Here is a 16965-nt window from a genome sequence, read left to right as displayed (position 1 = left end):
CATATACAACTGTTATGCAGAACATGCTGATTTGTATCTCTGGAATCATGAATTGAAACATGACGAGAGGAAAGAAAGTAGATGCCAACACAACCAGGGGACAATTATTTATTTTGCAAAACTCTACTGCACTCCAGTTATCTGAGAGGAAAACTTAATTTGTCTTTTCTGTTACTTTTATATCTTCTTTGCTCATTTCCTTCACACAGGGTGTGCAAAACGGTATCCTATGTCAACAAAGGCATATCCCCCAGAGCCTCATGGCAGTTGGGCCGTCTCCTTGGGTCAGGACATGGGGCAGGCTGTGAGGAAAACAGTTCTGTGGGGTCGAAAGGGTGTTGGTGACAAGATCCCTCGTTACAGGTTATGAGTTTCACTGGGCCAGCACTGGGTGCTGGATTCCAGGCCATTCGAAAGTTCATGTGTGTTTTATAAATTCACTTGTTTGTTTATATTCAAGACTTTTTATCGAAGGACAGAAAGGTTGTTTCCATGTTTTGGCCACTGTGAATAATGCTGCAATGAACATAGGAGTGCATATAGCTTTCCAAATAAATGTTTTCAAAATTTTCAGGTAGATACCCAGAAGAGAGGCTGCTGGGTCATACGGTAGTGCTCCTTTCTTAAAATTTTGAGGAGCCTCCATACTGTTTTCCACAGTGGCTGTACCAGTTTACATTCCCACCAGCAGTGAATGAGGGTTCCTTTTTTTCCCATACCCTCTCCAACACTTGTTATTACTGTCCCTTCTAATGTTCCTGCACCTTACTCACCCCTTCCTTAGGCTGTCTTCTAATTGCTTTTGTCTGAGTGAGCCACATATCCCATCAGGACCAGCCCTGCTTCCTGACTGCACAAAGACATGTGGAGTGTGAATTCCCTGTTGGCAAAGGTGTGGTGGATACAAAGGGAGAGGTGTTCAGCAGCTCTTTACTCTATTTATGGCAGAAAACCCTGCTACAGGAGGGGACAGCCACAGTGTAGCCTGGGAAATGTGGACAGGAAGTAAAGGGGTTTACGGTCAACCAAAGAAATTGTGTATTATATTTTTGCAGTCTTGGACCTGAGGGGCACAGGATAAAATAAATCTGCTGTAACAAACAACCGCCAATGCCTGTGGTTTAACACAAGGAAGTTCAGTCCTGGATTGTATAACACTGCAGTGTGGATTTCCTGATCCAGGGCTTCTTGGGCCTCTCTCTTCCAATCTGTGATTCAGGAACCCAGGCTCCTTCTGCCTTGCAGCTTCATCTCTTTTAGTTCCTTAGTGTCCTCTCCATCTACCTGGCAAATGGGGATACAGATAGCCTGGAGGATTGCACAGAGGGGTTACATCACTTCCTCTGGAGGTAATACATATCACTTCCAGAAATCAGTTGTCTGACTCTACCTATCTGTAAGAGAGGCTAGGAAATGTATTTAGATGTAGAACCAGGATCAGGGTGAGGCAAGCAAGGCATTCACCTCAGACTGAAGACATAGGGGGAAGGCAAAAAACTCAACAAATTATTATTATTATTATTATTATTATTATTTTCAAATCTTTATTGTTGGATGTAAAATGTATTACAGATGTTCCACATTTTTCCCCCATTGACCCCCTCCTCCCCACTCCCGCCCCCCTCCCGCCCCCCTCCCGCCTTTTCCCACACTATTGTCTGTGTCCATTGGTTATGCATATAAGTTCTTTGGTTTATTTCTTCCCACCCCCCCAACCCCTTTCCCTTTGAGGTTTGTCAGTCTAGCAATGAATTTGTGCTTCTTAATCCCTTCACCTTTTCACCCATTCCCCCAACCCCTCTCCCAACTGGCAACCAACAAAATGTTCTCTGTATCTATGAGAATGTTTCTGTTCTACCTGTTCATTTTGTTTGTAGATTCCATTGTTGATAGATATGTATTCATTGCCATTTTGTTTGTTCATACATTTTATCTTTTTCTTCAAAAAGACCCTTCATCATTTCATATAATAACGGTTTGGTAGTGATGAACTCCTTTAACTTTTTCTTGTCTGGGAAAGTTTTTATATATCCATCGATTCTAAATGACAGCTTTGCAGGATAGAGTAATTTTGGTTGTAGGTTCTTGGTTTTCATCACTCTGAATATTTCTTGCCACTCCCTTCTGGCCTGCAAAGTTTCTTTTGAGAAATCAGCTGACAGCCTTATAGGAACTCCCTTGTAGGTAACTAGCTGCCTTTCTCTTGCTGCTTTTAAGATTCTCTCTTTGTCTTGAACCTTTTGCATTTTGATGATGATGTGTCTTGGTGTGGGCCTCTTGGGGTTCATCTTGTTTGGGACTCTCTGTGCTTCCTGGACTTGTATGTCTGTTTCCTTCACCAAGTTAGGAAAGTTTTCTGCCATTATTGTTTCAAACAGGTTTTCAATTTCTTGTTCTCTCTCTTCTCCTTCTGGCACCCCCAAGATGCGAATGTTGGCACGCTTGAACTTGTCCCAGAGGCTCCTTACACTATCCTCATTTTTTGGATTCTTTTTTCTTTTTGCTGTTCTGATTGGGAATTTTTTTCTTCCTTATATTCCAAATCGATGGTTTGCTCCTTGGATTTACATACTCTATTATTGAAGCTGTGTAAATTATTCTTTATTTCAGTTAATGCCTCCTTCAATTCTAACTGTGTATCCATGATTTCTAACTGGTCCTTTTTTATGCTCTTGAGGCCCTCCCTAAGTTCACTGAGGTTCTCACTAAGTTCATTGAGCATCCTTATAAGCAGTATTTTGAACTCAGTATCTGTTAGGTTGCTTATCTCCCTTTCGCTTAGTTCTTTTATTGGGGTTTTGTTCTGTTCTTTCATTTGGGACCTGTTCCTTTGTCTCCTCATTTTAGCTGCCTGCCTGTGTTTGTTTCAGTGTATTACTTAATGAGAGGTATGGGGCTCGCTGAGACCAGATGCTGCTCGTTTGAATGAATTTAGGAAAAACCTGAAGCAGGATCCAAGACAGGCCAACCCTATGGTTAAGCAAGTGGCAACAGCTTGGGTGGGCCTGAAAGTTGGGGGGGGCGGGGCCTCAGGGAGTCACCAGGGTGGGGCTACCAGTGTGAGCCAGGTTGCTGGAGCCCCAGATATGGCTTCTGTCTGCTGCCCCAGGGAAGGGCTCACCAAAGGAACAAAGGCCTCTTACAGCACGTTTGTCCCGGGGAAAGCCCCCTCTCCAGCCCTCGCTCCAGTGCCAAACAGCTCAGTTCTTCCCTGTATGTCTCTGGTGCCCCTCGAGCTGCCTCCCCTCCAAGCTTAGAGGGAGAGAGTCCAATAAGTCCGTGCGCGGGCCCTTTAAGGAGCTGCCTGGGGCTCCAGCCGCTTCAGCCTCCCTGAGCTTCAGTTTCCGCTGGTTTTTCCAGCCAGAAGTTATGGGGACTTCTCTTCCTGGCACTGGAACCCTGAGCGGGGACCTGGTGTGTGACGGGGACCCCTCAGTCCTCAGGAAGGACCTTCCCAGCCATGGGAGCCTCCTGATTTTTATCCGCCACACGTGGGTGTGGGACCAGCCCGACGCGCTGCCGCTGCCCCTCGCACCGCTGCCCCTCCTACCAGTCTGGATGTGGCTGCTGATGTAATTCCATAGTTGTAGGACTTCCATTCAGCTTGATTTCAGGCGGTTTTGAATGATGGTTGTTCTGTAGTTTAGTTGTAACTTTGATGTCTTATTATTTTTTTTAAAACTGTTTAACCATGGCCCTGGCTGGTTTGGCTCAGTGGTTAGAGTGCTGGCCCACGATCCTCTGAAGTTTGTCATTCTCAACCCTATTTCTTTTTATGTCTCTGGGTCTATTTTGTTAATCAGCTTATTTTTTTCATTATATTCCACAAATAAGTGAGATCATGTGGTATTTGTTATTCTCTGATTGGCTTATTTCGCTTCGCATAATACTCTCCAGGTCCCTCCATGTTGTCTCAAAGGATACAAGATCTTCCTTTCTTACAGCTACATAATGTTCCATTGTGTATATTACCACAGCTTTTTATCAACTCATCTACTGATGGACACTTGGGCTGCTTCCCGATCTTAGCGATTGTAAATAGTGCTGCTATGAACACAGAGATACATATATTCTTTCTGATTGGTGTTTCAGGCTGCTTAGGATATATTCCTAGGAGTGGGATTATTGGGTAAAATGGCAGTTCCATTTTAAATTTTTTGAGGTAACACCATAGTGTTTTCCATAGTGGCTACACCAGTCTGCATTCCCACCAGCAGTGTGCTAGAGTCCCCTTTTCTCCACACCCTCACCAGCACTTGTTGTTTGATGATTTGTTGATGGCAGCCATTCTGGCAAGTGTGAGGTGATACCTCATAGTTGTTTTAATTTGCATCTCTCTGATGATTAGTGATGTTGAGCATTTCTTCCTATGTTTCTTAGCCATTTGTATGTCCTGTTTGGAGAGGTATCTATCTAGGTCCTCTGCCCATCTTTTAATTGGGTTCTTTGTCTTCCTTTTGTTGAATTGTATGAGTACTCTATATATTTTGGAAATTAATCACTTGTCTGATGTATCGTTGGCAATTATGCTGTCCCATATAGTGGGTTACCTTTCCATTTTGATGCTTGTTTCTTTTGCTGTACAGAAGCTTTTTAGTTTGATGTAGTCCCCTGTATTAATTTCTTCTTTTGTTTCTCTTGCCTTAGGCATTGTATCAGTGAAAATCTGCTGTGTGTGATGTCTGAAATTTTGTTACCGACATTTTCTTCTAGGATTTTTATGGATTCATGAGTCACATTTAAGTCTTTTATGAATAGATTTTTAAAGTATTGCTGTGTTTGCCTTTTTTAAAGCCAGGAAGGTAAAAGTATAATAAATTCTGGTTTTGGTACAAATAAAAAATTTAGATTTAAAATAGTGTTGTGAGTTTTAATAGACCTCCTTTTCAATTTTTCAACATTTTTTTTTTCAGCTCTTTACTGTTATGTTAAACATTAACCATTAAAAAATACATTAGCCTGGCCGCTGTGGCTCACTGGTTGAGCATCAACCCATGCACCAAGAGGTCGCCAGTTCAATTCCTGGTCAGGGCACATGCCCAGGTTTTATGGCAAATCCCCAGTGGGAGGCATGCAGGAGGTGGCCAATCGATGTTCTTTCTCATCGATGTTTCCATCTCTCTCTCCCTCTTCTCTCTAAAATCAATAAAGAAAAGTTTTTAAAAATACATGAAAACATGTACATTGGGGACCACTTTTTTTTTTGGTTTGGTAGAAAAGGGAACTAGGTTTTGAGGAACACATAACATTCTCTGCCAAATCCTCACACTTTATTGTTTATCCTTTATTTCATTTTTCATCTTTCTTCTTTAATAATGAATGCCTTTAAGATAGGACATTTCTCTCTGCATACAACTTTCATGTGTCCCAAGATTTTGGTATGATGTGTTTTCCTTCTTGTTAGGTGGTTTATTATTTCCCTTAATATTTTTTTATTGATTTTATAGAGAGAGGAAGGGAGAGGGAGAGACAGATAGAGACATCGATGACAGAGAACATTGATTGGCCACCTCCTGCATGCCTCCCACTGGGGATTTGGCCCACAACCTGGGCACGTGTTTTGATGGGGAATCAAACTGGCGACCTCTTGGTGTATGGGTCGACGCTCAAACAGTGAGCCACATCGGCAGGGCTAAATTATTTTTTGATTCAAGAGTTATTTAAGAATGTATCTCTTCATGTTTAAGTACATGTAGTTAAAATTTTTTTGGTCCCATTAAAAACAACACAGCATTGCCCCACCAGATGTGGCTCAGTAGACTGAGCATCATCCCATGGACTGAGAGGTCCTGAGAGGTTTGATTCCTGGTCAGGGCATATGCCCAGGTTGCGGGCTCAATCCCCAGTTGAAGGCGTGCAGGAGGCAGCCAATTCATGTTTCTCACATCCATGTCTCTCTCTAACACACACACACAACACAGCATTGTTCAGATATAATTCACATGCCATACAATCCACTCACTCGAAGTGTAGAATTCAATGTATTTTGGTATATTACATTATTAATTTTTAAAACTTGTGGTAAAATATACATAAAAAATTTTCTGTTTTAACTATTTTTTTAGTTCACAATTCAGTGTCATTACACTCACAATGTTGTACAACCATCACCACAATCTAGTTACAAAACTCTGTCATCGCCCCAAATAAAAATATTTTTCTTTTGCCTGTGAATATCCAGTTGTCCCAGCACCATTTATTGAGGAGAACTTGCGTAATATTTTAGTGGTTAATGAAGAGACTATAATATATATATACTTAATTTTTCAGTCTAGTTAGAGTTAATATTTTATCACTTTAAGTCAACTGAAGAAAATTTATAGTCACATAGATCCCTAAAGCCTCTCCCTTTTATGTTGTAATTGTTATATGTATTAAATCTACACTCATGGAAAATTCCACAAGATAAAACTATAACTTTTGCTTTCAATAGTCATATATATATTTTAAAGAATTTAAGGAGAGAAAAAAGAATCTCTTAAATTTATGTGGATTATTACCATTTGTTGCTCATGCTACATTCCTGAAATTCATTTTCCTGTGTTGTTATTCCAGTAAAGAACTTTCTTTACCATTTTTTGTTTTTGTTAGTCCTCACCTAAGAATATATTTTTATTGATTTTAGAGAGTGAGAGGGAGGGAGAGAGAAACATGTGAGAGGGAAACATTGATCAATTGCCTCCTGTATGTGCCCCAACTAGGAATCAAACCCACACCCTAGGTATATGCCCTGATCATGAATTGAACCCACAATCTTTTGGTACATGGTTTGACACTCCCACCAATTAAGCCATATGGCCAGGGCAGCATTTTTTTTTTTTTTTTTTAGATTAAGTGTGCTGGGTATGAATCTATTTGAGAAATTCTTTTTTTTTTTTTTTTTCATTATGAAATGATGGGTATTAACTGAAGTTATTGTGGAAATCATTTTATGATAGATGTAAGTCAATCATTAGGCAGTACACCTTAAATTTATACAGTGCTATATGTCAATTATAAACCTGAAAAATTATTTTAAAATTAAATTATAATATCCCTGGCTAGTGTGGCTCAGTGGCTGGAGCATCAGCTCACACACCAAAGGGTTGTGGGTTCAATTACCAGTCAAGGGCACAAACCTGGGTTGCAGGTTTGATCCCCAGCCCTAGGTTGGGGCTCGTGTAGGAGGCAACCAATTGATGTGTCTCTCTCATATCAATGTTTATCTTCATCTCTCTCATTTTCTGTCTCTTCCCCACCCCCCTCTTTTACTCTGTCTAAAAATAATTAATGGAAAAAATATCCTTAGATGGGGGTTAAAAAAATTAAATTATAATTGAAAGAGGACAAACTACAACTGATACCACAGAAATACAAAGAAATCATACACCACCCTGGCTGGGTGGCTCAGTTGACTGGTGCATCATCCTGTACACCAAAGGGTTGTGAATTTGATTCTCAGTCAAGGCACAAACCTGAGTTGCAGGTTCGATTCCTAGTTGGGGCACCTGTGGGTGGTAACTGATCAGTGTTTCTCACATGGATGTTTCTCTTTCTCTCTCTCATCAATGAGGGTGTGTCCTCGAGTGAGGATTAAAAAATCATGCACCAAGAAATTGTATATTCAAGAAGAAATAGATAAATTCCTAGAAACATTTTATGTGCAAGTGCAAAATCATAAATAGAAAATCTGATCAAACCAATAATGAGTAAGGAGAGTGAGGCAGTAATCACAAATCTGCCAATAAAAATGTCCCCAGGATGAGATGGTTTCATTGAGACTAAACATTTAAAGAAGGATTAATGCCAGTCCTTCCCAAACTCTATCAAAAAATTGAAGACGGAACACTTACAAACTCATTTTCTGAGGCCAGAATTACCTACATATGAAAGCCAGACAAGGACTCTATAAGAAACATTTGAGAATATCTTCATTTTGCTTTCATCACTGAAGGATTCTTTCACTGGATGTAGAATTCTGGGTTGACAATTCTTTACTTTCAGCACTTTAAAAATGTAGTTCTGGCCCAGCAACCCCTCTTTTGATTATCTACCCGAAAAATTTGAAAACATTTGTTGGTAAAGATATATGCACCCTAAGTTCACTGCAGCATTATTCCACAGTGGCCAACTTGTGGAAACAACAAAAGTGTTCTTTGATAGATGATTGGATAAAGAAAATATGATCATACATACAATGAAATACTACTCAACCATAAGAAAAGATGAAATACTGCCATATGCGACAACATGGATAGATCCTGAGAATATCATAATAAGCAAAATAAGTCAGATGGAAAAAGTAAAGAGCCATATGATTTCACTTATATGTGGGATATAAAACTCAAAGTAACAAATGAACAAACAAGATGAACAAACAAACAAAAACTTATAGACACAGACAACAGTATGGTGATTATCAGAGGGAAAGGTGGGTGGGGAGGTAATAAACGAAAAGGGGCTCAAATATATGGTAATGGAAGAAGATTTGACTTTGGGTGGTAAACACAATGTATTATAGAATTGTACATCTGAAACTTATATAATTTTATTAATCAATGTCATCCCAATAAATTTAATTAAAAAAAAGTTAAAAAATAATAATGGGGGAAAATGTATTTCTGCTATCTTTCCACTTCCACAGTTTCTGATGAAAAACCTGCAGTCATGTAAACTATTGTTCCCTTGCTTTGTTATTCTCTGACTGCTTTTAAAATTCATGTCTTGCCCTGGCAGATTTGGCTCAGCGGTTAGAGTGTTGGCCTGTGGACCAAGGAGTCTCGGGTTCAATTCTGGCCAAGGGCATGTACCTCGATAGTGGTTCGGTCCCCCACCCTGGTCGGGGTCATGCAGGAGTCAACCAGTCGACGTGTCTCTCTCACATGGTTGTTCCTCTCTCTCTCTCTTTCGCACTCTATCTGAGATAAGTGAAAAAAAAAAATCCTCGGGTGAAGATTTTAAAAAAAGATTCATTTCTTTATCTATAGTTGGATTATGATGTGTCTGGACATGGTATTCTTTGACTTTATCCTGCCTGGGGTTGAATGAGCTTCTTAAATCTTTAAATTTATGTCTTCTACCACATTTGAGAAGTTTTCAGCCATTGTTTGTTCAAATATTTCTTTTTGCATCAATCTCTATTTCTTCTTCCAGAATTCCAGTGACACATATATTAGACCTTTTTATGTTGTCCCATGGGTCTCTAAGGCTCTATTCATTTTTTAAAATCTTATTTTTCCTGGCTGTTCAGTTTGGATAATTTTTTTGATCTATTATTAAGATTATTGGCTCTTTCTCTCTCATCTCCATTTTACTGTGAACTCTTTCAATTAACTTTTTTGTTTCAGTTATCATGTTGGTCAGCCAAATTTTCCATTTGGCTCTTTTTTTATGGCTTTTACTTTTTTCTGAGAATGTCTGTCTTTCCATTCATTTCAAGACTATTTACCTTTATTTTATGGAGCATGGTGCTAATAACTGTGTTAAAGTCTTTGATCATTCCAACATTTGTGTCATCTCGGGGTTAGCATCTTTTGCTTGTGGGTTGTTGAGATTTTCCTGTTTTTTGTTTTTTTTTTATCCTCACCCGAGGACATTTTTGCAATTTTTGTACAGATAGAGTGGGAGGAAGAGAGAGAGAGAGAGAGAGAGAGAAACATCGACGTGAAAGGGACACATCGAGTGGCTGCCACCCACACGACCCACCAGGGCCGGGGACAAACTGCAACCGAAGTACGTGCCCTTAGCGGGAACTGAACCCGGGTCTCTCCAGACCGCAGGCCAACGCTCTAACCGCTGAGCCAAACCGGCCAGGGCAAGATTTTCCTGTTTTTTATATGTCAAGTAATTTGGGATTACATCCAGGATTTTTTGTTGTTGTTGGTAACCCTCACAAAAGGATATTTTTCGATCAATTTCTAGAGAGAGTGGGTGGGAGGGAGGAAGGGAGAAAAAGAGAGCGAGAGAGAGAAACATTGGTGTGAGAGAGAAACATGAATTGGTTGCCTCCTTCAGCCTCCTGGACAGTCCAGGGATCAGACCTGCAATCCAGGCACATACCCTCAACCAGGAATCAACCTGGAGACCCTTCAGTGCTCAGGTCGATGTTCTAACCATGGAGCCACACCAGCCAGGGCACATTCAGGATATTTAAAAGATTTTTTTTGCTTTATTGATTATAGAGAGAAAGGAAGAGAGAGGGAGAGGGAGAGAAACATCCATGAGAGAGAACATGAATTGGCTGCCTCCTGCATGTCCCCCACTGGGGATTTGGCCCACAGCCTGAGCATGTGCCCTGACCAGGAACAAACCCACAACTTCTTGGTGCATGGGTCAGCACTCAACCACTGAGCCACACCAGCCAGGCCAGGATATTTTAAATATTATTCTGAGGTGCTGGATCTTGTTAAAATCCTTTAAAGAACGTTGATTTCACCCTGGCCGATTTGGCTCAGCTGTTAGAGCGTCAGCCTTCGGTCCAGAGAGACCCGGGTTCGATTCTCGCTAAGGATGTGTACCTTGGTTGCAGTTTGTCCCCGGCCCTGGTTGGTCATGCGGGTGGCAGCCACTCAGTGTGTCCCTTTCACATTGATGTTTCTCTCTCTCTCTCTCTCTCTCTCTCTCTCTCTCTCTCTCTCTCTCTCCCTCCCACTCTCCCTCCCACTCTATCTGAATAAAAAATGGAAAAATGTCCTCGGGTGAGGATTGAAAAATAAAAAGTTGATTTCTGGGCTGCGGGGGCTGGGCCACAGGGAGGGGGAACTTGTGTCCACTGCAGCCACCGCTCCAGCTTGCTCAGCTCACCGCTTTGGGCCCCTCCTTGGCCATTAAGATCCATGGCATCCAGAGCAGCCACGGGGACTTCTCCTTTGGGCTCTGGAAGCTCACAGCGACCAACACCCACATCATGAAGTCAGTGGCCTTGGAGAAGTTAACTGATGAATTGCACTTGCTATCTCTCCTGGAAATGATATTTGGAGACAGCGTTTTAAAAATCCAGCATGGTTCTGGCTTTGGGATCGAGTTCAATGCCACAGATGTTTTAAGGTGTGTGGAGATCTACTAAGGAATGCTTAAAGTGGCCTGCACAAAAGAGTGCCAGGAAAACAGGATGGAGGGTGGACACTCCAAGGAGGTTAGTAAACCATGCAATTGGACCTTTACAACAGACTATGAGGGAACATTACTTGGAGAATCACTCAAGTTAAAAAGGTTGTGTTTACGACAGACCACATAGATAAAGAGAAACTGAAAGCCAGAGAGCAGATTAAGTTTTTTGAAGATGTTCTCCTGTTTGAGGATGAACTTCATGATCATGGAGTTTCCAGCCTAAGTGTGAAAATTAGAGTAATGCCTTCCAGTTTTTTCCTGCTGTTGCGGTTTTTCTTGAGAATTAATGGAGTGCTTATCAGAATGAATGACACAAGACTTCACCACGAGACTGACAAGACCTACATGTTACGAGAATATACATCACAAGAGAGCAGAATTGCTAATTTAATGCATGTCCCGCCTTCCCTCTTCACGGAACCTAATGAAATATCACAGTATTTACCGATCAAGGAGGCAGTCTGTGAGAAGCTAATATTTCCAGAAAGAATCAATCAGAATGCCGCAAATGTGCAAGCAAATGTGCCTGTGGAAGGAACAGAATGTGACACACGGTATACTCACCATGAAATCTGATGGAGACCTTGGCTATGTGGACAGGGTTATTTTTATTATGAAAATTAATTGCCTTCTCTATATGCAGATTGTCTGTAGCCTTATAGGAAAAAAAAAGATCGTTGCAGGCAGGTTTCACTCAACTGCTATTTGTACTGTCTTCAAATTCATAGTCCAGATTCTGTTTTCTGGAGTTGAATTTGGATTTCTAAATTGTCACAGGGTGGGACGTCACCAGTAGTGGTGTGTGTGTGTCTCATGAGCAGTGGGCATAATCTGCATCCATTGTGAAACACTATTTTCTCCCATGAGGAGGTCACTTGAAATCCCTGGATCGCAGCCCCTGTGACTCATAGGCTTGCTGGTGGTGCACGTGCAGGACTGGCCGTCCACCCTAGGCTCAGCGGAGTTGCTTTACACTGCTGGAGCCGAGACTTACCTCCCAAGAAATTGACCTCAAACTTTAATAATCTTTACCCCCAATTTCAAAAAATATATATCTCCCCCGTAAATCTCAATTTGCTCTTGAAGTTTAAAGAAACTTCCAGACATAGAACCAAATAATGGAGTTTTTTGAGAACTTAAGCTATTGTGCCTGTGGAGACATAAGCCTGGTTTGCAGTGACCACCAGATGCTGGCTAGATGCTGGCCAGATGCCGAGCTGTCTTTCCACATCTTTGGTGCTGTTTCTTCTGTACTTCTCACTTGTGCTGACATTTTAACTTCCATTTTGCACACAACCTCAGAGTAAGTTCACTGAACATTGAAGTTGGTATTGGTCCTAGAAAGTTTAAAGAGTTAATATGGATTGTTTTTAGCATATATTTTATCAACCCCTAAACAACCAGATTAATTTTCTGCTTAAAATATTTGAGAGGTGGCTGTGGAGGAGGAGGGGCTTATTTTTAAATGTCAAAGCCAGTTTTTCAACTTTAAGATTCATGTTTTTAACCTTACAAGGAATCCAGTAAAATGTAATTAGTACAAGACCTGGGTAGTCCATAAAGTACTCAAAAGTAAATTTAAAATCCATTTGGTTATTTTGATGATGACCCTTTATACATTTTCCATTCTTTTCTGCCTTTCTAAGTGATCTTCATAAAGTGGAAAGTGGTTATAAAGCACCAAGTAAGGAATTACTTGGAATGAATTTTTAAAACTAAATTTTTACAGGACAGGGGAAAAAATCACCCCCTTTTTTCCTGGCTTGAAATAACTATTGTACATATTTCCACTTGATGGATAAATCATTAAATAAGAATATTTAAATAAAAGTATTAGCAAAGCTCTTCAGATATTAGCCTGAGTATAGGTTTTAGTGACTAACGCAATTGGATTTTCATTCATTACTCGAACTCCGGTACACTGTTGTGTGTATTGTTTAGCTAACTGTATTAGCTAAATTGGGTCTCAAATGGTTTTGGTATTTGTTGGCCATCTGTTGCATCACCTGTAACATATAGAAAATCAAGATTTTGTTGACTTTACAAAAGAACATGGCATGTTCACTGTATATTAAATATGTCTGTATTGAATATTTTCTCTTAGGCCAGGAAAGTATGTATATATATTGGACTCAGCTTTCTGTTTTATTTGCCATGCAGATTTGAACAGAATGAACTCTTTATTCATACAAATGATATGAAATGAAAAACGTGTAAGAAAATTCATCAAATTTATGAGCAACATATATATATAAACTTGCTTCAGATGTCTTAGTCCTTGAGTGAGTTTTGGAGTGCTTATTTTGCTTCATTGTTAAAAAAACTGTAGAAAATTCAAAGAATTGACCTTTTGTAATAGAAAGTGGGTGGTGCATAGGATAATGTACTTGTGAAAATTCATGAGTTTATTCCTGTGGAGAATCCCAAGAAAACCTGTGTTTGCCCATTGCTAAATAAGACATATACCCATTCTATAGTCATGTGTCCCAAGTGTCTTTTTGTAAGATGAGAATAAATAATAAGAAATTTCAAAAAAAATGTTGATTTCTCTATTTTGGTAGACAATCGAGCCAAGTACAGACCACAAGTCCCAACATGGCCTCTGTGGGCTGTGGTTCCATTGCCATTTCTATTATCAAAAACTTGGTTGTGTGTTTGGATCTGGATCCACTTCTCCTCCTCCCACCCCCTGCCCCTGGGCCATTCTGAGACTGGGATGGGGAATCTACACCACAGTTTAGTTCTCAAAGCCACTGTTATGTTTTTATGGATTTGTTTCATGTATGTGTATGTTGGAGGTGGGCCTGGAACGTCATATATAGCTATGGAATCCCTTTCTCAAGCTTTCTTTCTCCTCTTAAACACAGAAAGCCAGGGATTTAGTTTTCTTACTTCTTGTCATATACTTCCGGTGACTGCACCTTCCTCTTGGGGGAAAGCAGTGGGAGGAAAGGGAAACTAGAAAGCAAGAGGATTTCCCATACTTTTTTTCAACCCTAAGAGCTCCCTTTGCCAGTTTTTATGGTCAGGGAAAAGGATTTTTTTCTCTCTCTTAGTTTCTCTGTCACTGTGGTCATGTCTGTTGCTGATGCTGCTATGTTGCCACTGTGACAAGGGGGCATCTTTGGGCAGGGACTTGCTTTTGGGCAGGGTTAGATGGGATTAAAAATAAACTAAAGACTCCCCCCCCCACACTCTCTCTGTCCTAGTCCTCTGACCAGGAGGGTTTCTCTTGGAGCTTCTTTTTTTTCTGTGGCTGCTATGCACTTCTGGAATTCAGGATGCTCTGAGTCTGAGCTGGGAGATAGGGGAGGATAAAAACAAAACAAAACCATAAACTCAAGGCCATTTCTTTCCTTAAGTTTTGATGTCTCTTTCCAATCTAGCTGCTATTATTTACTTTTGAGTGTCCTCCAATAGTTTCTTTATGTATTCTGTCCAGGGTTTTAGTTGTAATCAGTGGGAGAGACAGGGTGGAGTGTGTTTACTGCAACTCAACCAGAACTGGGATCCCCACACATTGCTATTTTATTTTTTGTTTTTAAGAACATTTTATTTTAGTGGACTAGATAAACTGTTGGATATGAATATGTGTACTGGGTTACAGTGTTAACAGAGAAAATTTGTAATATCCTAAATATTCAACTGAAGCAAATATCTCATTAATCATAATTGTTTTAAAACAATTAGAAACACAACATCAGAAAAGTATCAACAAAATTGGGAGAAATGGAAGTTTGAGTTGAACACCCAAAAAGTAATTGAGATTATGAAAAGAAAATTTTATTTTCGTAAGTCTTAAAATAGTAGGTGCTATGATAATCACGACTGCCATAATGGTATGTATGACCTTGAAACTCCAAATGGAAATTCCATATGGGATTAGCGGAGATGTGTGTGATACATTGTGACCCATCTCAATAACCAAAACCAGCAATTGCCATTGTTATAACCCAGTAATTCTCCATCCGCTAGAAGAAGGAACTTGTCCTATCCTTGAAACTGAGCTGTTTTAGCAAAAATTCTTGAAGAAGAAGGTATGCATCAGCCATGACCACTAGGCTATTGACCATGAGCTTAACTAATCAGGAGATGCCAGTCGGGGCAATGAGACATTCAAGGCTGGGATCTAATAATAAAATAAACAACTTGTGCAGCTACTAACTGCTGATATCCGCTTCTGTACACATAGCTTGCTTGCTCTGCTAAACTCTTGAGTAACCCGTCCTATATAAGCAACCCTCCCCCTGAACTCGGGGCTGCAGTTCTCCTCTGTGAAGGTTGGCTGCAGTCCCTGCGCAGGTAATAAAACTCCTAATATTCAAAATTACTTGGTGTCCGAGTGAGGTTGATTCTCCTGGGTTACAACAGCCATCTTGTGACTACACCTTCCCCTTTCTATCCACCTCCTACTGTCTTTTATTAGAAACCTAATTTTTATAGCCTCCTCACCAAGGTATAGTCCTTGTTTTCTCCATCCTTCTCCTTAACCAGTTAGAATCCAAGTCATGGTCATTCTTTTCTCTCTCTCTCTCTCTCTCTCTCTCTTTTTTTTTTTTTTAAAAAAAACTTATCTTTATTGTTGAATGTATTATAGATGTCCCCCCCTTTTCTCCCCATTGACCCCTCCTCCCTAATCCTACCCCCTTCTTGCCTTCCCCACACTATCGTTGGTGTCCATTGGTTATGCATATATGATTGAAGTTCTTCGGTTCATCTCATCCCACCCTCCCTACCCCCTTCCCTTTGAGGTTCATGAGTTGAACAACCAATTTGTACTTCTTAATTCCTTCATCTTTTCCACCCATCGCCCCAGACCCTGTCCATCTGGCAAGCAACAAAAGTTCTCTGTATCTATGAGTCTGTTTCTGTTCTGGCTTGCTCGTTTTGTTTATAGATTCAATTGTTGATAGATATGTATTAATTGCCATTTTATTGTTCATATTTTCGTTCTTCTTCTTCAAGAAGACCCTTCAATATTTCATATAATACTGGTTTGGTGGTGATGAACTCCTTTAGCTTTTTCTTGTCGGGGAAACTCTTGCTATGTCCATCGATTCTAAATGATAGCTTTGCAGGATAGAGTAATCTTGGTTGTAGGTTCTTGCTTTTCATCACCTTAAATATTTCTTGCCACTCCTTTCTGGACTGCAAAGTTTCTTTTGAGAAATCAGCTGACAGTCTTATGGGAGCTCCTTTGTAGGTTACAAACTGCTTTTCTCTTGCTGCTTTTAAGATTCTCTCTTTGTCTTTAACCTTTGGCATTTTGATGATGATGTGTCTTGGTGTGGACCTGTTCCGGTTCATCTTGTTTGGGACTCTCTGTGATCCTGGACTTGTATGTCTGTTTCCTTCACCAAATTAAGAAAGTTTTCTGTCATTATTGTTTCAAATAGGTTTTCAATTTCCTGTTCTCTTCCTTCTCCTTCTGGCACCCCTATAATACAAATGTTAGCACACTTGAAGTTGTCCCAGAGGTCCTTACACTATCCTCATTTTTTTGGATTCTTTTTTCTTTTTGCTCTTCTGATTGGGTGTTTTTTGCTTCCTTATATTCCAAATCGATGGTCAGCTTCATGGCTTTACCTGCTCTACTATTGATTTCCTATTAATTATTCTTTATTTCAGTTAGTGCACCCTTCATTTCTGACTGGTCCTTTTTGATGTTGTTGATGTTCTCATTAAGTTCCTTGGAGGTTTCCTTAAGTTCCTTGAAGTTCTCATTAAGTTCCTTGAGCAACCTTATAATCAGTGTTTTGAACTCTGCATCTGATTGATTGCTTATCTCCATTTTGTTTCTTTTCCCGGAGTTTTGTTCTGTTCTTTCATTTGGGACATGTGTCTTTGTCTCCTCATTTTGGCTGCTTTCCTGTGATT

The 16965-nt window shown here is 40.2% G+C and overlaps 1 pseudogene; it reads left to right on the top strand.

Annotated features, from left to right (window-relative positions):
• The first annotated feature begins 9331 nt into the window (after nt 1–9331).
• On the top strand, nt 9332–11664 carry LOC118642098 (annotated as a pseudogene).
• The last annotated feature ends 5301 nt before the right edge of the window (nt 11665–16965 follow it).

The sequence above is a fragment of the Molossus molossus genome, unplaced genomic scaffold (assembly GCF_014108415.1).
Source record: "Molossus molossus isolate mMolMol1 unplaced genomic scaffold, mMolMol1.p scaffold_m16_p_3, whole genome shotgun sequence".
In the NCBI taxonomy this organism is placed as follows: Eukaryota; Metazoa; Chordata; class Mammalia; order Chiroptera; family Molossidae; genus Molossus; species Molossus molossus.
The sequence above is the reverse complement of the archived record's forward strand: the minus strand, read 5'-3'. Positions and strand labels throughout refer to the sequence as shown.